We start from the raw sequence: 23,544 nt of genomic DNA, 5'->3' as shown, positions 1-23,544 counted from the left end.
AGGACCGGCAAAGAGGAAGCGTTCCGTGAAGGTTATCTGCCGCCCGCAAGATTCCTGATCCACATTGAGCTCTATATCCTTGCCGGGCTTGCATTTCTGTCCATACTTGTTGAGACACTATAAATTTGGCTGAAGCTGCTTGGCAGTGGCTGTAGACTATGATGAAACAGCCAATACACCTGACGACTGCAAATTGTGGTAGTTCGATACTAATTTGTGTGGTGGTGTGGCTTAGTAATTAAAGATCTGGAGTGGAAAGGTTGTAGGTTTGAATGCCAGAACAACTGATTCATGAGTTTGTACAAGAGTAGCCTGGAGCCCGAGTTACCTAACATTTGCTCCAGGGGGCGCTGTGAACACAGTCTATCACTTTAACCATTGGTCGATAAAATTTTGCAGACTTTCTAGTTTTAGCGCATTTGTCGGTCACTTGAATTCAACCAAAAAATGTACGTTTTGTGGCCTAAGAATATTGTTTTAGGTTTCTTCGGAAGTTATCATATGATACAAAGTGATTATATCAAGTACCAACTAAATAGACAAGAAAACACAACATGCAGTTAGAAACCCATATGTTAGCCTGAGGTTGGGAGGCAATCGTCTGGAGTTGCAGTGAATCTGCAACGAAGCGCTGACTCTTGGTGACAGTCAACATGTGCTCTCCAGCAAGTCACATTGGTTTGAAGCGAACGTTACTGCAATCAGACTTCAGAGCTGCAGACCCACAGAGATGTTGCTTTTTTTCCCCCTCTGTTCATCACATAGATCTTTTTATTTTTAACTTTATCTTTACTACTTTTCACATTAAACATTTATTAAGAGTCTTAATTTTTTCCTCTAGTTTTATAAGATCAAATAGCTTTTGGGAATAGTTCAGCTAAAAACGAAAATTTGCTAAAAATGTACTTACCCTCAAGCAATCCAAGAAGCACAGTTTGTGTCTTTATCAGAATAGATGTAGAGAAATGTATCATTATGTCACTTGCTCTACAGTGAGCAAGATGGGTGCCGTCAGAATAAGTTTCTTATGAACTTGCAGCTTTTTGCTTCACAAGACATTAACTAATGGACTGAAGACATGTGAATTACTTGTGGATTACTGTGATGTTTTTATCATCTGTTTGGACTCTCATTCTGACGGTACCCATTCACTACAGAGGATCCATTGGTGAGCAAGTGATGCTAAATTTCTCTCTTTTCTGTCATGAAAAAATAAACTAAACTGGGTTGGAAAAGCACGTACAATGCTTTTAAACTACACATCTTTTCAGTAACGGCACAGGTTTCCCTTTCAAAGTAGCTCATGATGAATATCTCTGCACATCCCATGATCCTTCATGACACATCACCGTGTCAGTGGATAAAACAATCAACTGTTTATAAAATTACCCCCCTCTGAAATCCATCATGGATCATTTTCTCCCTTCAGTCACAAAGATAAAATCATCTGGCGACAGATGTTCACTTTAGATCGCAGGTCTATTGAAACGCAAACAGCGCAATGAAGTCTCATGAATAAAAGAAAGTGTAATCAAAAAGAAATTGAGCAGGTAAAGAATAGGTGAGTGAACGATCACAGAGTGTCGAAATAGAGGCCATCAGTCACAGCAACGCTTAGTATTTACGTAGCTGTCATCTTCTCCTCTGTATGACTTACAATGCCAGTGGCTTACACTGTTGCCTTCATCTAAAGAAGAAACCACTTTTGACTAAATGAAGGGTAAAGTTGCATTTGTTCTTGTCATTTATTGACTCCTACAACTAAATGGACAAAGATTATAATAGGGCTGCCCCTGACTAAAAGATTTTTCTGGTCGACTAGCAGTTGTTCAACTATTAGCCACACGTTTATTAATAAACGATATAAATCAAAATAATGAGCATTTAATTCCCTACTTGGCCTAATAAGCGCTTAAGCACACACACACAAAAAAAGCTTGCGCACTGGCAGATAAAATAATTATGAATGTGTCAGGGAAAAACAGCAAGGAAACTGCATTAAAGTCCACTTCCAGAACAACAATTTACAGATAATGTCCTCACCCCGTTGTCATCCAAGATGTTCATGTCTTTCTTTCTTCAGTCGTAAAGAAATTATGTTTTTTGAGGAAAACATTTCAGGATTTTTCTCCATATAATGGACTGATATGGTGCCCCGAGTTTGAACTTCCAAAATGCAGTTTAAATGCAGCTTCAAACAATTCCAAATGCGGTTGTAAACGATTGCAACGATTGTAAACATGCAAAGAAGATCAAACACCCTTAACAAAAAAGGTAAAAAAGTAATATAGGATGATTTTGAAGTTGAGGGAGAACATGAGATGGGAGTTTTTCGACATACCCTAACTGTCATGAACCGGAAAAAACAGGTTGGGAAGAGCAAGACAAGACGAGCGTTTGACATTCAAAAGTATATCAATTGTATTATTTTTATGAAATTAACAGATTGTTTCGCTAGATAAGACCCTTCTTCCTTGTCTGGGATTGTTTACAACCACATTTGGGATCGTTTGAAGCCGCATTTAAACTGTGTTTTGGAAGTTCAAACTCGGGGGAACCATATCAGTCCATTATATGGAGAAAAATCCTGAAATGTTTTCCTCAAAAAACAATTTCTTTACGACTGAAAAAAGAAAGACATGAACATCTTGGATGACAAGGGGGGTCAGTACATTATCTGTAAACTGTTGTTCTGAAAGTGGACTTCTCATTTAATGTTTTAATAATTGATTGATAAACTAGTGCTTTCTTTGTTTTCGGCTTAAGAGATGACGTCGATGACTGATTTGTCATCTCCGCAGTAGTGATGCAACTGTACGCCTGTTTAATACAGGTTACATAATCTGAGAATATTTGTTTTCTAATTGAAATGATTCATTTAAAAGTAAACATTTCACTCTTTATTGATATATTTTTCCATGTCTGTAAGGCAAGAGACCGAGACGGCAAAAAAGCTCATCCTGTTTGCTTTAATTATTTTACAAAAGTGCAACGTTTCGTTGTTATTCTGAGTGCACACAAATAAACGTAAAGTCTTTACAGATGACTGAATTATTTTAAGAGTATTTTAAGAGCAAGTGACCGCACCGGTACCTCCATCTCTCTTGTGCTAAGCGTGCTACTATTTAGCTTCCACACTACGCACAGACACTTGAAAAGTGCATATTTTTCTAGGTTAACATTAGATTGAGCCGCAATGTAAAGTTGCTACTACTTACATATTTCAGGTAAGCCATATCTGAGGTTGATGAATGAGCATTTGGATGTCCTGCATGATGTACTGTATTACAACATAGACCAGCCGTTAACAAACTGTCCGTCACGGACTGTGTGACTTTGCCACTTCCTGTGGAATTTTTTCTCGTCATCTAACGGTCAGTCAACTAGTAGAGGGCAGCCGACACGGAAGAGAAGAAACTGTTGAATAAAGTTGTTATTTTTGTTTTCATTTGTGCACAAGAAATATTCTCGTAGCTTCATAACATTACAGTTGAAGCACTGATGTCACATAGACTATTTTACTGATATCCTTACGACCTTTCTGGGCCTTGAATGTGGTAGTTGTGTTGCAGGGTCAGAAAGCTCTCGGATTTCATCCAAACAATCTTAAGGTGTTTCCCAAAGATGAACGAAGGTCTTACGAGTTTGGAACGTCATGGGGTTGAGTAATTAATGACAGAATTTTCATTTTTGGCTGAACTATCCTTTTAATAGTGAAAGATTTCACAGTTTTCTATTCTAAGCTTAGCTAACCCTAGCTAGCTAAGCTACATTGCTAATTTTGCATACTCTGGCTGCACTGTATATAAACAATACCAAAATAAACCTGACTTACTGCTAAAATACTAAGTACTAAAGAGGTACAGCCGTTTCGTAAATTCGTCCGAGTGAATATTCAAATAAATCAGGTTTTTTTAACCAGTTCACTGAAATAAACCAACTCTAAAAATCAGAAAACTATTAGTGTCACTACTTTTAGCTACTTAGGCCTACTTTGCAAATTCTGACAAGGACTCTCCTAACCCAAGATATTTTTTTTAAATTTCTCATTGTCAGGCTTGTTCCTGAGCTTTAAACTCAGAAACCTCACTACAGGGATTGCTCTTACCTCTTATTTCAAAAAAATAAATACATAAATATAAATACAATGACATTTCCCTGCTCTACTGATCCTTTTATTGACATCCTGTCAGATTTTAACTTCCATGTTTCCAAACTCACTGAACTACAAAAGCAAAGGTTTCTCTCCTCTATACAACCTTCAAATAAAAATCTGTTCGTGCTGGGAGTTAGACATTTTAGCAAAGCATAATAATATTATAACGTGTATAATAAATAGCCATGCCGTTCATTTAACAAATTTTGTTGTCAACACTGCAGCATTTTCTGCCTTGTTGAATAAAATAAAATAAAATAAAATAAAATTTATCAACAAGGTAATGTTCAAAACATATTGCATGTAGGGAATTAATTATTCTATTTTCTTCAGATGACTGAAAAACAGCAGGAGTTTCAATTTTGCGACTGATTCAAAGTTTGCAACCGTGTTGTCCACAGTCTCATTAAAGATGATGAATGAATGAGTGCCGACAGTGTGCTGTGTTGAACAGTTGGGGGGGTTGGGGGGGGGTTGGGGGGGGTTCACGTGGACACACTTGTTTGCATATGTTTGTGTGCGCTATATTTTTAATCAACATCTGTTAGGCTCGAACGTCTCTTCATCCCTGAATCGAACAGGAGCGGAAAGAACCAAGACAGTCTTTTCATCGCATACTCCCTCAAGGCAAAGATGACATTCAAAGCACGCCAGGTGGACTAATCACGAAGAAAAGCGTCTCTTTTCCACACACTTCCTTCTAACTTAACAGAGTAGTGTCTCACACTGGCAAAGTCACACTAGTCCTCAGCAGAGTCTCTCTAAGAAGTGAGAGTGTGAAATTAAAACACCCACTGACATAATGCTACATGAAATATGGGTGACATTTACAGTGTTATGAATAAATGTTCCACATTTGAGATTTCTGTGATGAAACAACTAAATGAAGCTTTTAACATTTTCTGAGTGGTGCTTGACTGTGCAAAACTCCCCACCAAGATGCGACAGCATTTTTCAACATGAAGAGATTTCTTTTTTGCTTCAGTAAATCACACAATTTGAGGTAAGATTCATTTCCGAAGCACAAACTGCACGCCCATATGCTAAAACGTTGTATAAAACAGGAAAAAGGAACTTAAGTAATAGTAACAGCCATTTCTACAACAAAAAATGTGGATTTTACTCATGATTTTACACATGTGAAGAAAGTATTTTGTGTGCAACTAGCAACACCAAATAGAATCGCAAGAAAAAGAAAGACAAACATTCTGCCATTAGTCAGACAAACAACTAGCCCCGCCTCCAAACTCACGCCATTGGCTAAGCCACTGTTGCTATGTCAGGCTGGTCAGGATGAAACAACTGGCACAGAGCCAGTGTTTACAGTTTTAACAGAAAACAATCAACAAATGGCTTCTAGTTAATTATTGAAAGGAAATCCAAAAAAGTACCCACTTTAATTTAAAGAAGTTAGACAACAGATAAGTAGCACTGGTCATAAAACACTTACACTTCATTTCGTATGGTAGATACTTGTTACCCGTGAAGAAATCCTCACAGCCACATTACCCTCTTGTTATATTAAGCTATAAAATATTTATCAGATTTTTCTTTAACAAATCCCCCAATGTGTTTCAAATTGATACCAGGGGATATCTGGAGTTGTATCTTAAGCTGCGTGAACCGCCAAGGAAAAAAAAAAAAAAAAAAAACTTAAAAACAACACAAGATTTCATGACTCATGTGTAAAGCTGACATTATAGATAAACTGATCTGTTGGGGATAAACGTTAATATCTTTAATGCGCTTATTTGCTTATTGACGCCAATCTAAAGTAAGTCAGAAAAACCTACAGATGTCCACAGTGTTTCATCTTTTGCTGTTCAACCAAACATTTTCTCTGTTGAAACTCAGACAGAGAACAAATCAGGCTCTCGAAGTCTCATTTACAGTAATAACCCTGAGCTTTATGTTAATTAACAAACAAAGTGCTACTTTAAATGAGCTATCAAGCTAGTTAGAGGAGAGTTTGTGTCTCTGAATCCATTTAAGTTGTAAACAGTAAACACACACACACACACACACACACATACATACAATTAACAGACAAAGAAACTTACAAGCAAAGAAATGTTTATGTTTCCATGTTATGTCTGGGTAAAACGATGGACCATGGACTTACTAAGTAAATGCACTTCTCTTAGTAGTCTAACAAGGTCCAACAAGGTCCAATGTGTTTTTGAAACCTGATCCCATGACGAACATGTATGTACATGTTGGAAAGTTTTCGCAAGACGCAAAAAATGTACCACCATGTATGTTTCGTGACCTATTCAGTGTGAAATGTCCACATAGTGGTGCTTAATTCCTAAATCCAATTCCATGCCTGCTGAGCTACCGAACAAGCTTGTTACATCCAGAAAACGAAACGTATGGAGCTGTAATCATAATTGTGTATGGAAACGATTACAAGTGCTTGCTGTTTTACGGGCTCTAGTGTTAATTCCTTTTGTAAATTGCAGTGATATGTACTAATTGGTACGTATTTCGCGTCTTGCGAAAAAGTTCCCACAGGCATGTTTTTGTCATGAGATCAGGTAGTGTTTTTGAAAAATAAATCTATAATTAGGTATTTTAACTAAGTCATGCAGATTACCTGTGGATTATTGTGATGTTTTTAATCAGCTGTCATTCTGACAGCACCCATTCACTGCAAAGGATACATTAGTGAGTAAGTGATGTAATGCTATACTTCTCCAAATCTGTTTCGATGAAGAAACAAACTCATCTGCCCCTTGGACGGCCTGAGGGTGAGTACATTTTCAGCAAATTGTCATTTTTATCTAAACTGTTTCTTTAATAACATTTTCCTGGGAGATAAAACTGCCTGTAGTTGAAGACACACCTATATATGTGTGTGCACGCACCTCTCTCCTCTCTCTAAATCAAATGTGTGTGTATTACTCTTTTTCTCTCTGTCTATTGGCCTGTCTCTTTCTGCATGTACCCTGGCAGAATATTAATGCGGGAGGGGTGAGTCAGAGGCTATACGGCCAACTGATCACTGAGGCAGAGAGGTATGGTCAGTAGGGATTGCTTCGGATGTTATCCATCTCTTTCTCATGGATTCTCCCTCTGAGGTGATTTATCATCGCAAAAATCATCCAACCTTTGCACAACCAGAACTTAACAAGTACACTTATTTACAGATACGGGTCATGGATGTATAAGGATTTTCGACAGGCCAACTTTAAATGACAAATAATTAAATAAAACATATCTGTTGTAATTGTTCAAACATTAACAATGTTGTATATACATAAATCCATATTAAAATTTAAAAGTGATTTTAGTGTTTGTTCATCTGGATGAATTGGCCATAGCCTTAAAAAAAACAAAAAGTCATTTGGTGCGACCATGATTTACATTAAAATGAATATATTTCCTTAAAATGCTTCACATTTTTTAAATGTACTCAGTAATTCAAGTGTTCAGAAACAAAGAATTTGCATATATTTTAAGTTTTCTGAAATAATGATCTCATATTTTTGTTTTATAATTTCAGTTTCCTTCTTAAATGTAGTTAGCAGACTTATTTTTCCTGTAAATTGCATAATATTACTTAAAAAAAAAAATGTTTTTAAAATACCATTCACTTAAGCATACTGTAGCAGTGATTCATATATTTTAATCACAGAAATGAGATATTTTATTTTTAATTTAATACAGTTATTCTATCACTGGTCACACCACGTGATGAATGGTCGTTCCAAATGACGCAAAGACCTTATATGATTAAAAATCTTTTTAAAAAGACATGTGAAAGTGCAGCACATGGCATTAACGGCAGGCATTGCTTAACCGATTTTAAAACCATGGAAGACCACGGACATAAAGACAGTTTCAACCGATTTTTAGCCTTATAATGCTCTGAACGTGCACACTAGATGAATCGACCAGACCACAAGAACACACACTTGTTGATTGTAGGAACGATTTCACAGTGACACGTGATCTCACAGAGACTCGTGACTAGAAAAAAAGACAAATAGAAGACAATCAACATAACTCCCTTTGCCGGGAGTTTCATTAACAGGTTATCTGACCAATCATAATGTCAAACACGCCATTTTGTCCGACAAACAAACCAGACAGGAGAGTGTATCTAAAATGGAAAACACTCTGCAGTGGTCGCACCACATGATATTTTCAACTTTAGTCAAAATTTACAAGCACAGAATTGGCCACCTAAACAAAACAAACTAGCTTCCCACAAAAGGTCACTATGAAATGTTATAATAAAAATAAATAACTTAATATTAATTTTTTTTTTTTTTTTTGAGGTCATACCACAAGATATTCAAATGTGGTAACTACAAACCAGACGTTAAAAAGGTTATTTTTTACAAACCTGCTTGATGGGATTGGTAAATTGGTATATGATGCAAAATCCTATATTTGAATGGATTTTAACATAAAAGTCCCAAAATGGTAGTTTCTTGATGGTTGCACCACATGATATTTCGTGAAATGAAAATCATCGGACAAAGTTTGTATATTATGATGGAAATATAAATACAAATGCTTTGCAATTTTATTCAGGATTACAAAACACATTGGAAATCATGCCAAATAGTGCAGAAAGAATAAATTTCATTTCAAAGATGTTTCCAAAACAACATGGCTAGTTATGGCTAGACGGTTGCACCACATTATATTTTGACACTTTAAATAACAGAAAAATTACAAATCACTTTATTTTTATTTTTAAGAGGCACTTCATATATATGGCATCTTTTTTAAGCATTTAAACCAATTTTTAGCTAAAAAAAAAATGTAATCGGACAGAAAATTTAGGCATCACGTCATTGACCCATACACAGAATGCTGTAGGGAACAACATACAGAAAGCTAGATCACAATGACCCTGCGGAACAAGTGTCGCACTGAGTATAATGGACCACACACACACACAAAGTGCTATCTTAAAGGGATAGTTTCGTTTAACAATTAACAAAAGCCAACACTGGACCTCATTTATAAAATAAGCAGAATGCCTTTTTGTGTATACCCATTCTTTTGTAAACTGTCGCATTCAATTTTACAATTTGTATATAGAAGAAATAATTACACAAGCGGATTATATAAATTTATTCTGTAAGAGGGCATAACCTCACTGGGACTAATTCATTAAATTTACAGAATCCTGTAGATGTTCCAGCGTTTTTTCCTGAAATGTTTCCAGCTAATATAATTTACATCGATTAAAAGTGCACTTAGTAATTTTTGCTAATTAAAACAGCTTTACACATAAAGGAACTTGAGGTACTTTATATAAATTATTTAAATAATGTACACTCACATGGGATGAAGATCCCAGACATCATAGTCTTCTAGAAAAAGTGATTTTTGTTCTATAAGTGACCAGCTATATCACGCATTGACAGACACTGCTACCAACTACTCGTAACAGAAAAATAAATAAATAAATAAAAGTGTAATTATAAAGTCAAACAGCTTTGGAATGGGGAGAAAAACAGTGTGAAGTAGTGAAGGTTTATAATGAAAGCAATTATAATTATCTAAAAAAAAAATCTACCAGTAGTACTGACTTAAGTAAATACTGTTCAGAACAATTTTGATTATTTTAGTGGCTGTTGTATGAAAACATCATGACAATAAATGTTCCTAAAACATGGCCAGCCTTGTTCCAATACATAAATGCTTTATCTGTCTGCTACAAAAGCTGAAATTTGGCAGTACTCGGCTTGGGAAAGACAGGCTGCTGTTTACTGAAAGGTTTTGTCTGATGGTGTATAACGGATTTTGAGAAAAAAATGCTGTCAGACTAACCACCAGCAGATATGTGCAGAAATATCAATATCTGTAATACACACACACAAAATAAAACTACAACAGCCACTTCTTTTCCTCTTTTAAACTCTTTTACCTTGAACATTTTTCATGCTAATATTCATTCACCCACTTTCATGCTCGCTGCTCTCATTTTTCCCCCCTCCTTCCCTTCTTTACCTACACTCAATCACTCGGTTTAGGCATAAGAGGTATTTTTGTTGACATTTTGAGGTAAAAAGCGCCTGTAGAGGCTTCTTCAGTTGAGAGCTCTTTTTGTACCGTCTCTGAGGGGGAACACAACAAGTGCGATAGAAAACTCGAGGAGATGCTTCAAGCTTCTTGGCGACAGTCTCTTCAAGAGACGTGTATCTATCCATACTGAGCTTTATCTTGTAAAGGTATTTCATGTAAAACATGGATGAACTTCATTCTTCCCCTTAAACTAGATTGCGTTTTCATGGACAGTAGAGCGTGAAGGTGAAATTGGAGGCAGGGAGAATTACAGTGGATAAACTAAGTGGATTCTGAGAGTGAACATCCACTTGACCATGACGAACTAACAAATGTCTATCTGTAAACATCTGGAAGGATGAATGATTATGGATCTTGAGAATGTCAAGAGCATCTTAGAAGAATGTCCTCATTCCCTTATGAAAGTTAACCATGGTCTTATTACAGTAAAAGTGTAGTAAACATGTTTTTCTGGCAGCATTTGTACAGTTTAACTACAAATACCATGGTTAGTGGAGCAAAGCCATGGTTAATTTGTGGTTAGCATGGTTTAACAACAAAACAATGGCTTTTAGGGTTTTATTTGCAGGAAAACAACAGTAATTTTCGTAAGGGCTTTGTTACCAATAACATTTTGCTTATACTTCATGTTTTATTTGTTTACATGCTTAGCAAAGTGATACAGTTTAGCTTCAGCAACTCTACAGTGGCACTTATGTAAAGAACATACTTGCACACTTGCAGTTCATATTACGGTGTGAAACAAGAAAGTGGCAGAGAATGTTGCTTATATTTCATGTTTTGTTTGTTTACAAGGTGATAAAGTTTAGCTTTAGAAGCTCTGCAATGGCATTTTTGCAGAAAACACATTAGCAAACAAATGAAAGTCAGCACGCAACCCATATTAGTAAGTGAACTAGAAACTGACAAAGAAATACGTAGGACAGAACTTAGTTTTATCAGTTGGATCGTGAAATGTTTAGCCAAAAAACATAACCGTATTTGGTTTTTAGCTTTATCAAGGTGATAAAGTTTAGCAACTCTACAACGGCACTTGTGTAGAAAACCCATTGGCAAGCAAATTAAAGCTATATAAAAACAGAGTTTGCAACCCATATTACCAAGTGAACAAGATACTGACAGAGAAAAATGTAAGACAGAACTTAATTTTATCAGTTGGATCATGAAATGTTTAGCTTTTATTTTTGAGGTGATTAGCTCCCAAAAAATTAGCAAATAGGGGAGCTTTTAAGTTTACTTAAAGAGGTACATTTGCTAACTCAACTGCAACTGAAAAGTATAGTAACCATGGTTTTTGGCAGATTGATTACCATTTGTATAACTACAGTTTTACTGAGGTGATTAGCCCTCCAAAAAAACCAAACAAACAAATATGGTAGCTTTCAAGTTGTTTACTTTAAGAGGTACATTTGCTAACTGACACATTAAAATGAATTGGAATGCCAACAGCTAGTTTGCATTCTTCAGGTAATGAGTGTTTGTTACAAAAATGGCTAAAAAGCTGTTTGGCTGCTGGAAAAAACCCCAGCTAAAACCAGCCTAAGCTGTTGGCTGGTTTTAGCTAGTCATCCAGCCAGGTCTTAGCTGGTCAGCAGGCTAGTTTTACAGGAGCTTTGGCCACTTCCTTAGATGGTCAGGCCGGCAGACCAGATGGAACAACCAGCTAAAACCAGCTGCTTCCAGCTTAAACCAGCTAAGACCAGCCAACCAGTTTAGGCTGGTTTTAGCTGTTTTGTTGTTGTTGTTGTTTTGGAAAAGGTCACTTTAGAGATTAAGAAAATGTGCACATTTTGAAGCAAGACTATAAAAATTGTGCTCCAATGAATCATTTCGATGACTATACCAACAAACTAAATGGGGTCACTCTGATTTCATGTTGGCTTGAAAAGTGGCACAAACGAAACTGGATCGGGCCACCACTCTAGTTAGCATGTAAAAACTTAGCACATGAAAACTAAAAGCAATGAAATCCTATAAGGTGAAAACAGGCCAGCTTTCTTGCTACGTTCTGGTGCAATGCTGAGTCCTGCTTTCATTGTGCCAGCATGATTTATACCTTGCTCAAATCAGCCGTTCCCCGAGAAGGACAACCTTTCTCCTTCGGCATCCAAGAAAAGTGGCAAAGCAACACCCTAGGTGAAAGAGCAGGGGGCCTTCGTGCTCACATTTTGGCACTTGACATTTCAAACAGAGTTTGTTATTTCCGACTCTCATACTCAAGTCTATTCGTATTCAGAATCTCTTTTACTTTCCTCTGCCACACTTGTTCTCGCTTTCTGGTCCTCTCCTGGCGTTTTAATCGGCAGGTGTTGACATTTCAAAGTGCCACTCCAGGGTGCACCATTGCACGTCATGTGACAGGCGGGCATCAGCTTTTTGTTTTTTCAATGAGTTTCCTTTTAGTCATCTACCTGACTTTGTACCATCTGTGCTATACCTTTCTAGGTAGCTAGTTTTGAAAACTGCTAGATTTTGGGGATACCTTGAGATTTGGTTTGTAGTATCAATCGTCAGGAACAGGGATCTGTCTGCTTGCTTCTGAGATAAACTTCAAACAAAAAAAGGTGTACAGGTAGTAGTTTGTGCCTTTATTTTATCTATTGTGCTGGGATGGTGCAGGAAACGGATTGAGAGTTACCCTGCTGCTCTCAAAGCAGAACAATGACTGACTGCAGGCACAGAGAAAGTGAGGAAAGAGAAAGACTGCTAAACACAAGCTGCTTAAAGTGACACAAATGGTAAGAGAAATGTTAAGGGTATCAATGGTTATTCAAAGTAGAAATGACAGGATATAAAACAAAGAATTACTTAAAAGCATTACTGAACACACAATAAGGTTCTGAGTGATAATCCAACTGCTTCCAACTAGTACTTAAAATTCTGTTGGGCAGAATGTTTTTTTTTTGCTGCACCTGGCAGCTCTGTCTGGCATTGTACATAACCTTGGTCCTTTGACCCTTGGAGTTCTGCCCTGGTCCACCTTCCCTACACCCTCAGATTCTTCACAGCAGCTGCTTGAACAATATCTTTATACCATCCTGCTTGCAAAATGCAGCTATACAAAAATCATGTCATCTAATCCTTAAAAATCTGTGGATTTCAGTCCATCAAGACAGAAAATGACTGATAATATTTCATGCATATTATTTCCCAATAATATTCAAGTCTTAGATTTTATACAGCTGGTATTATCTGCTTTAAAAAAGCAGGATCAGCTTATTAGAGGCTCTGGTAGATAATGTTTTTTCATTGAAGACCACATAATGGGCCTTAATACTCTACTCAAATCGGGAACATTTACAAAAGACATTCATCTAAATCTACATAATGTAGCCAAAATGCTTTTAGAGACAACACTGTGCACACACAGAAGCAAACCATATAAGTAATCCATCTATTGCAGACAAAAACAGAAGCAGTTTCTATGTTTAACTTCCGTTTTCTACATTCCCTCTGCATTTTGCAGTACACCAGAGATGGTGGGCTTTCCTGGTGAGCTTTTCTTGGCTCCTTAAGGCGTGTTGGCATTTTGGAATCTCTTTTAATTAAAACCGCTGTCATCAAATGGCAAATCAATAAAACTGAATGCTCAGTTGTGGAGGTGTTCCTAATAAAAGTGAATTAATAAAATTAATTAACAACATGATCCTCATAGTTTCCTGATTCCCCAGAGCTTTTCGTTCTTTTGCAACATTCAGAATCTGCTATGTACTGTACTACTAATACTGTTTAGTACATAGCTGCATCATAAAAAGAAAAGAGCCTCAAACCTACTAAAGTCAGCAAAAAAACTCAAAGTGTAGAATAAAGAAGTACTCCATTTGTGATCTTTCCTACAGGATCTCTCGACTGCTCTATAAATAACAAAAAAGGCTAGTCACTGGGAGTTGGAAGAGAGTAATAAAAAGATTGGCAACCTCTGGGAAATTTAGATATGCTGCCAAAACGTGCAGTGCCCTATCACAAGTATTTTGTCCAAAAGTTTCTGGGAACCTGCCATCCTAGCACTCACTAAGGCTAAAATTACCACAAATAGGACATATCACGATTTAGTGTCAAAAGCAGTAGAATGCAAGAAGAAGCAGTCCTTAATGAAGGACACGGTAATGACGGCCTGATGTGATGGGACATTCCCAGGCTTCTATATGCTGGCATTATAGAAAATGTTGAATATATAAAGCAGCAGCTGCTAGGCTTTTCATAGCTGAAGAAAATGGCGAATTAGAAAAACAAGGTTGTAATCATGCACAAACTGGAAAGAAGTTGTACCTAAGTAGGTAAGTAATTCACAACACTTAAAAACATTAAGAGGCAATTAAAGCACAACTTATAGTGGCAATAAATACTAGAAGGTTTCATATCCCTTTTTTATAGCAAGAAAATTCAGCCACATGCAACAGAGATTTAGCAAAGTTCGCAGACCAATGGCCAACCCTGTAGCAAATGGTGTTAGCATTCAGACTCGTAACGTCCAATGGAGGTCCTTAGTTTTAATGAGAGTTGGCAATTTCTGGTAACTGTTAGTGGGACAACTCAATAGACCAGGGTTCATATTGAGCAGCAACCGCCAATGGATTGGAAATGGTGATCTGTTGCCAGATAAAGGAGTCGAAAAGGAATGCCTACAAGTGCAGACACTCAACAAGCTCCAGCAATTTAATTGCTGTCAGTGTGCACATGGCTTCGCCCTTATACTTTCTTCCAGTGCTTCAGTTGTGACGTCTACTACTTGAGCTAGAACTTGCATTTTTCATATATAGGGCCCAGTGGGATTTCACTGACCTAAGTGGTTTCAGTCTTCTAGTGTAAAGAACATGTACTGTCTACTGTACTGGGAATTGAAAAGCTTGAGAAAGAGTTGTGTTTTTCATTCACAGGCAATGTGGCAATAACGGAAGCACACCGGGCTGGTGACATCTCTGGTCCTTGTACATGTCTCCTTTTTATTCTCAGTCATTATGCTGCAGACTTGTCCTCAACCTATGAGTCACCGAAAGCTTCATTTCTCTCTTTCACAGCAGGTTGTAGTCTGTCTGTTTTTCCTGTCTACTTCTCATTTGCTGTCTCACCTTTGAATCATGACCTCCAAATCCTGGTGAGTGACTCAGGTTTAACACAAGCTCTGGGCCATGGCGGTGCGGCTCAATCACTCGGCGTCATCTGAAGCGCGGCTGTGAGTCAGACCCCGTTGAGCATCATTCACCTCATCCTGACGTATTTTTTCGAGCATCTTGCCGTACTACCAGTCACTTGCCCATCCGAGGGTCATCTCTCTAAATCACTCACCATGTCGTCTATAAAACGAAGCACACAGCGTGAGGTTTTCATGAACTGGGCTGATAACATCCTTCAGACTTAATCACCGCTCTTGGGAAACCCCACAGTGATACTCGCATCAGGGAGGCAGCGGAGTCAAGTGAAAGAAGAGAGAGAAAGGTACATGAAGGAAGGAAGACCGATGACTAGGAAATGGAGGATACCTGAGGAAGTTTGTAACTAAGGGTATGGGTAGTGGGGGAGCTGGTCATCATCCCAAAAGCGAACATAAATCATCCCTTGCAATCAGGAGATGACGGAATGAGTGAGCAACTGTACGAAGCTTGGCATCCAGGGCAATTGAGAGCAACTTCTACACCTTCACAAGTGTGTTCTCGACTTGTCTGACTACATCTAAGTGCTGTGACAGAGTGACCCACCTTGCCTTGAATCAACACTGCACTGTCCCTTAAATCTAAGGTGCACCGCAGAGTTGGGAAAAGTGCCAGGACATCTCAGGATCCAATTCAGGGGCTGGGAGGAATATGCCGGTACCACCAGGAGAACACCCTACCTCAAGGGTGTCCAGACTCATTCCTGAAGGACAACTGTCCTGGAGACTTTAGCTCCAACCCTAATTAAATGCACTTGAACCAGCTAATCAAGGTCTAAACTCTGCAGGACATCAGTCCTCCAGGACTAAGTTTGGACAACTGTGCCGTACCTGGACCAAACCCTTCTGCACTTCTTCAACCTTTACAGTGCTGAAGCACCTCAAGGGCTATTGCCCCTTTCAGTTGCTGCTCCACATCTCACCTGGACATTATGTTTTGTGTCTTGACCCTCATAAGTTGTTGCCTCCTCTACACACCTTCGCCAATGTGTCAAGGTTAGGCCCTACCTGTAGGAAATCATCTGTTTACCGATTATATAATCTGTTTACTGATTACATAATTTTCACAAATAAACATACATATTATTTGAACACACTCTCAGAAAAAAAATGTGTTGTTTTTACAGCCACTGGGATAGTACCTTTACCCTTAAAGAGACAACTTTGTAACTCATTCATTCATAAATAGTTCATAGTTGTACCTTAAAGGTACATTTTACTACACTATAAGGGACCAATACACATCTTTTAGGTGTAGATAAAGTACAAAGTTGTCTCCTTAAGGGAACTTTCCCAGTGACAAGCTGTTATACTGTAGAACTTTTTGTACATTTGTCTGACCAGTGCCCAACTTTGTTTAAGTGCTCTTCAAAGAGTTAAATGGACTATTATTCACATCACAGCTCTGGACAGTCGCTAGTGACTAGATTCAGAGTGTATGTGTGCCATTAAGATGAATGTGAATGCTAACAAACGTCTTTCTCTAGGTATTACAGGCATCTTTGCTCTGTGCCTTACTGCTCAACAAATCACAAATGAAGCTGGAGACTGACGGTCTGAGGCGAAGTACCTTCCTCATTTCCATGTACTTGGCTCAAGGGCAGACATGTCACCTGTGGAGCCGGCTCCTAACGGATTCAGTCACAAACCTTCCCGCTGTACTACAGGATCCCCTTATGCTGCATTATAATACAGATCTTGCTCTCGGCTATCTTCAATTTTCCAGTAAGTAACACTCCTCCTCAAAACAGATGAGACCCAAAAACACATTTTGCTCATAATGTGGAAATGTCTGTAGCCCAGATGGTGCTTTTTTTGTTGTTGTTGTTGTTGTTTTTTCAGCCTGCACTCGGCTATGTTTATGTTTCAAAGACTTATCATGGCTTTTTTTTGACCAGCTTGATTTGTGTTTTTTAATTGCCAAAGCAAGTGTTTCTCTATGAAACCTTGGAATATCATGGCCGATTTATTTATATATCACTAATTTATGTATTCAAGCTTTGTGGAATATTAACAAGGTAGTAAGTGCATTCCTTTCCACTCCCTCAGTAGAATAAGGGCAAGAATTTTTGTACTGGGTATTTCTTATTTGGCATGCAAACTTGCATCACACTTATAATGATGACTGTTATAGAACTTGAGTGTTGGTGATGCCCTTTGCAACTGTTTTGAAAACCTCTGGCCATTCCTCTCCTGTGTTAAATTGCAGGATTTAGGCCAAAGGGCAACACTAGGCTAACCAACACTTTGTATATAACCTTAGTCATCTATCTTAACAAGCCACTGAGCAAGCAACTTCACTTACAACTTTCCTTGATACCTGTAAGGCACCTTTAAGCCTTGACGTCGCATTTGAAGGCCAAAAATGGCCACCACTGGAAGCTCCAAGCGCAACATGCTCTCAAAACAGCCTACATTTCTAATGCTCTCCTGCTGATGGTGAGTTCAGTCTTGAACTTCACCAAACTAGGTCACTGTTTCTGACAAATTGAGTGCTGATTGATTGTCCATGGTCCCTGGCCTGCCAGAACCCATGCCAGATGCCTCGGCCACCCTCTGAGTTGCACTTCAGAAACAGCAGGGAAATCTTGCTCTTGCTCTTGAATCTGGGTTTTTTTTTAGAAAACAAGTCTCAGCATGGGGTGAAACAATGGTCAGAACTGTCACCAACAAACTGACTTTGTAGTCTGCCATCACTTGACTTTCATCTTCCAAAGTTCCAATTTGTTTGCTTCATAACTTCTAATCTGAACTTCATCACCATCTCACTGAGTCACTGGTTTCTGCAACCTTCGTAAACAGCTATTCTAAAAAAAAAAAAAAAATACTTCCATAAATGTGCATATTAATGACACTCTAAGGCTGCAATGGCAGATTAGAAAGATGGACTAGTTTTCTATGCATTCTAATGTGATTCACTATTGAATCGCTCTGATGCACACCCCTAGTGTGAGATCTTAAAAACCGCCAGCAGCACATATCATCAATCCTAAGATGGATCCTTACAGTGCCCTTAATGTTTAAATGGAATAAACCAGCAGGCTACGGACAGAAAAAAAGGATTTATTGCAAAATCACAAGGCATGAGATGCAAAAAACAACTGGGATGTTGCTGAATCTCAGGACTCATTGTCTCAAGGTGACAAAACCCTACATTTATCGCCATACCCTGACTATATTCATTCATAACACACTCTGACTGTCAGGCTTGTATCTGAAAGAGAAATCAATGGGATTTCCTTGCAGTTATTGCTGCTGATGGCAGCAGAAACAGGACGAGAATAGCCAAGTGATTCACATATCGCCCTACAAACTCAGAGGGAGACTATCAGCACCCGAATTAACAACACTAGGTCATCTAACACTGCGATGCAGATATGGCTACAGACAAGCTTGACAGATGAAAAGGAGGGTATGTAGTGATAAACACTACTAGGTGCTAGGAACCAAAAATTGCATCATGAGATTGCAATGAAGCTACAAAGCAAAATCAAGCAGTAAGTAAAAATGTGATTACCTTGAGCTCACAGTGATTGGCTGGTACAAGTCTCTCATTTGCATAAAACACAGCATTTCCTAAATTTTTGAAGCTCTGTAGTTCTGCTCTGCTTTCACTCCCAGTGTACCTTGGCTCCCATAGAGAATGAACTGAAAAGCCTAGCTCACGGGCCGCTCATGCCGCATGAGTGGACAAGTACAGTACGAGTATGCTGGAAATATGAATTGCAAGATTGGCTTCTGGAGCGCTTCAGCAATAGCTCCCACTGTTACAAAGAAAAATCCTTTTAGTTGCGACTGTCAGCCGTTCATCTGCCGAGGTGTAGCGGGTGAGGTAGGGGTTGGGTTTGCTGTTCGTGACATTTCTAGCCAGTTAAACAGCATTACAGCAAGCAATTTGTTCATGACAGCGATCAAAGCAACTCGCCCTCAATGGCAGCTCAAGAAGATAACGAAATTGGGGCAGAGATGCTCCAAGCTAACAGCTATGGACAACAGTGAAGAGTACAAAAGCCTTTGAAATGCACGCTAATAGATACGCTCTGCTGTTTGGGTACAAAATAGAGAGCTTTCCATACAAATTAGACCGTGTCCAATCCAAGCCATTCCACCAACAAAGAGATGCCTGATTAGTCAATGGAAAATTCTGGAACGAGAAACGCAAATAGGCAGAGATTTTTTGTTAGCGTTGAAGAAATATTACAAGCTAATTCATCAAAGATACATACTGTTCATCCTTGTTATCTAATGTTGTTTTCATTATCACAATAGCTTTTGTTAAACAGCCTGTTCTGAAGACAAAAAATGAGACTGTTGACACTGCTGATGCAAACTGATAAAGAACAGCTAATCCTCAAGCTAACAAATTGGGCAAAACAATCAAATTGAGTGTTTCTTCTTGAATCTATAGTGTAAAATCCTCAGATGAAGAGAGTAGTACTTGCAAACTGAATATCCTCAAACTCCCCTTCTTAGCTAGCTTTACGAGCTAGTTTTTAAGTTAGCCATTCTGGAAATTCAATGGTTGTTAAAAAGCAACTGTAGCAAAACAGCAAACATGAACAAATTTAGATTTCACAAAAGAAAACAATGTTGTTTTGTTCAGGATACAGTATGAAACAGGCCACAAAGAAAAGGGAGAAAAATGTAGCTTGGGGATGTTTTTGCTACAATATGATCTTGATATTGCTATGTCACTGAAACCCACAGCGTAACGCTGTATATCACTACCTCTTTCTCTCAATCACATCACATTTCCACCATCCGAAATGACTACATACAGGCCGTTGATGAAAATCCCGATTGTACCTATGTTTGAGTTATTACTGCGGCGCCTACCCGCCAAAACTCATTTCTCCCAACGCACAGAGAGGGGAAAATGTTTGGGGGCCTTCAGGCAAGGATTCTAAGGAAGGATTTACATGCAAGCCAAGCCTGGGCCTGTTTGGGTGCAAGCAGACGAAGCCTTCCACAGCTTAATGAACTAGTAAAGCGTGCTAACCCTCTGGCAAGTTCGGCATTTGGTGTTAGATATTAAGCTTGCATCATAACCTTCAGAAAATAACAGCTCTCTGACTTTCAGTTTGAAATGACCACAAAACTGCTTTGGGAACCTATTTTATTTTCATTTCTGAGTGAAACGGCATTCAAAACAATGCCTAGCTAATACAAATAGTTCATTAGAATTACAAATCAGCTCTAAGCTGGAAAACTAAGACTTTGGGACAATTTTCTGAGGTAAATTTTAGTCTTAGAACCCTGTATGCCCTGACAGACTTTTATCCACATACCTTGTGCAGTTGAGTTAGCAACACAAATGGGGGAGACAGAGAATTTTGAAAAGTGAGTTTTAGCAACCGGAACCGGAGACTAACACATTAGCTAATGTTTTCAAACAGACAGATGACTCAGATGGAGCATTTCACATCGTTCTGTTCTTTCTAAAATAACACTGAATTAATGTTTACCCACAAAAACATGCACCTTAGCTCTCTTTATCACATTAACACCGTGTCCCAACCAGATGTGACGCAATTTCAACCAAGCAAGTTGGCTGTTCATACCAGACGCGATACAACAACGCGACTCGACAGATTTACTCAAATATCACAGCAATTCAGAAGCGCAGAACTGCACTCCTAAAGAAATGGACAAGTTTATAATCTAATTCATAAATATTAAACCTTTTTAACTTTATTAAAAGTACATAGTGAGTGAATAATACCATCTGTGTTATGGAAACATGTTGGTTCGCTTCGAGTTTCCAGTTTTAACCTACATGTTTGCTATCTGTTGTTGCTTTCAGAATGGCTATAAATGTTATGAAAGTCGGCGCCAATTGTCTCGTGGTTAGTGCGCCAACATACAGCACATCTGCTCTCACGGCGACCCGAGTTCAATTCTGGTCTCGAGGTCTTTTGCCGGTCCCGCTCCCTTCTCTTCACCCAGTGCTTTCCTATCTGTTCTCAAACTGTCCTGTCAAATAAAGCTTAAAAAGGCCTCCAAAAAAAGTCACAAAATATGATATTCAAACTCATATTAGACACTTTTAACATTGACTAAATCACAAAATCAGTACCTGAGATTATCATTGTCATATTTTGCTTGCTGTTGTTCCATCCGCAACATTGCAGAAATAGAAATTAAACAAACTGTTGTCGTCGCGGCTGGTTAGGACAAACACTCAAATTAAAAACAAGGAAAAGATACCTGTCACGGCGCATGTAGATAAGACACGGTGTCATAGTTCATGACAGAAATAGTAAAAGGTAAACAATTGTTTACATTGTTTTGATTCAAATCTTTTCAATGAATCAGTTGATTCAAATGCATTTGAATGTTTCAGTCAAATCAAACTTTTATTTTGTGTTTAAATATTTAGGGGTTCAAGTGTGTAGTGCTGAAACCCTATTGTAATTGTTAGAATGGTCAAGGATCAGCGATCTCCACATAAAACTGATCATGCAGACCAAACCATAAGTTGTGGAGATTTAAAACTTGGAGGGATGGTAGCACTCCACCTGACCGGTGTCAGTCACAGACTCAAGTGCCTTATGTCATTGGAATGCTTGGGTCATGCCAGACAAAATGCACATCCGATTCCTTTTTAAGATTCAGATATTTTCCTGTATTTCACATTTTTCTTTTCTTGGTATAAAGTGCCACAAGTGTCAACGTCATTTGCATATCTCAAAAAACATGGGTGCCATTGGTAGATGAATTTTGTGCACGTTAGACAGGGTTAACGGAGGTCGATCCGAACGAAACTCGGTGGGTCTGTTTGAATGCCCCAATGGTCTTAGAGAAGTTTAAAAGTAATCAGCGACTATGGGGTGATATGGCATTTTTCAAGGGTGCAAACGATTGTACGTCGCACATTTTTTTCGCATATATGCTCGATATTAATATCTTACGACAGAAGTCATTCCGGATTCCTCATTTGCCTCTAGAACCACCGCTGTCAATTAAATTGTTTGTTAAATTATTAAGATGTTTAAAAAAAAAAAAGAAAAAAAACTTTTGCAAACTAATCCTGGGTTTTTCACACAAAAACCCAACCACAAAATTAGGTGAGCACATGTGTCACATGACTCTAAATGAACATGGAAACTTATACACATTTGGCCATAGCTGGCACTTCAAGTGATATAAAGGTGAAAAATTCCACATTTTCCCCATGTGAAATGACATTTAAATGACTGAAAAAAGGTCTGCGTTACGTAGAACCTCACAAAATTACATGAGCATATGCACCACATGACCCTGAAAAAGCCCGCAAACTTTTATGGTGATCGGCCCACTACACTACAAAAGGTTTGAAAGCTATAAAAGGTTTAGGAAGCTATAACAGGGTCATTTAGAAAAGGGTCCTGCCCAAATGTACCCAAAATCCTATAAAGCCTAAAGGAGAACTCAAAACTTCACAAAACCTAACAAGCACATGCGACAAATGATTCTAAACAAGCATGTAAAGTTTAAGGGGAACAAACCACAGCTGGCACTCACAGTCATAACCGTTAAACAGCATAATATTTCTATGGTAAATTACCTATAAAAAATGCCTGATATAGGTGGTTACAAGCTTGCTAAATAATGTCTTTTTTCATATATGCTTACATGCCTTAAAGCGCTAGAATCCCGTTAATCGCTGCTTGCAGCTATATTTATTTTATTTGGAATTTAACAAGGTAAATTTATTTTGCAGTTACACTTTTTATATTATTAAAACCAAACTTTATAATTACATTCATTCCTCTGACTCAATGATTCGCTTGCAGCTGTTAACAGCTCATTGGAGGGCAAGATTATTGCTTCATAATAATTAGTAAATTTTAATTTTTGGATGAACTGTTTTTGTAATATGTTTATACACAAACACATCACTATGTGTTCAAGCTGTCAGTGTGTTAATTAATATTAATTGTGAAATATTAACACTGGGGACACAGCAGTAATAGACTAAAAGACATTCCTTGACTTCTGTTTTCTATTCTCCTCCATTTTCCCTAGTTTTTACATCCTAGTGGCCATAAAATGAAAGTAAAAAATGTCATTTGTCACCCAGCCAATCCCAGAGTCCTCATGACGATCATGAAAGAAATCACGTTATGACTCCCTTGTCATCTGCAGGCCACCTGTAGGCCTGTGCCTTATTCATAAAACATTATTAAGACATCAGTCATACAGCCATAAT

General features: G+C 38.1%; 1 protein-coding gene across 5 annotated transcripts in view; it reads right to left on the bottom strand.

The window, feature by feature from the left end:
* Window positions 1-23,544, bottom strand: part of elfn2a (extracellular leucine-rich repeat and fibronectin type III domain containing 2a) — a 175,585-nt gene that overhangs the window by 29,396 nt on the left and 122,645 nt on the right. Inside the window, exon 1 of one of the 5 annotated variants that reach the window (XM_051094954.1) lies at window positions 18,871-18,974. The exons of the other annotated variants lie outside the window; for them this stretch is intronic. The gene's annotated coding sequence lies outside the window, so the exon portion shown is untranslated. Of the gene's footprint in view, window positions 1-18,870; window positions 18,975-23,544 lie in introns of those variants that run through there. 5 annotated transcript variants of the gene reach the window in all.

The sequence above is a fragment of the Labeo rohita genome, chromosome 22, assembly GCF_022985175.1.
Source record: "Labeo rohita strain BAU-BD-2019 chromosome 22, IGBB_LRoh.1.0, whole genome shotgun sequence".
In the NCBI taxonomy this organism is placed as follows: Eukaryota; Metazoa; Chordata; class Actinopteri; order Cypriniformes; family Cyprinidae; genus Labeo; species Labeo rohita.
Note: the sequence above shows the minus strand (reverse complement) of the source record. Positions and strands in the feature narration are given on the sequence as shown.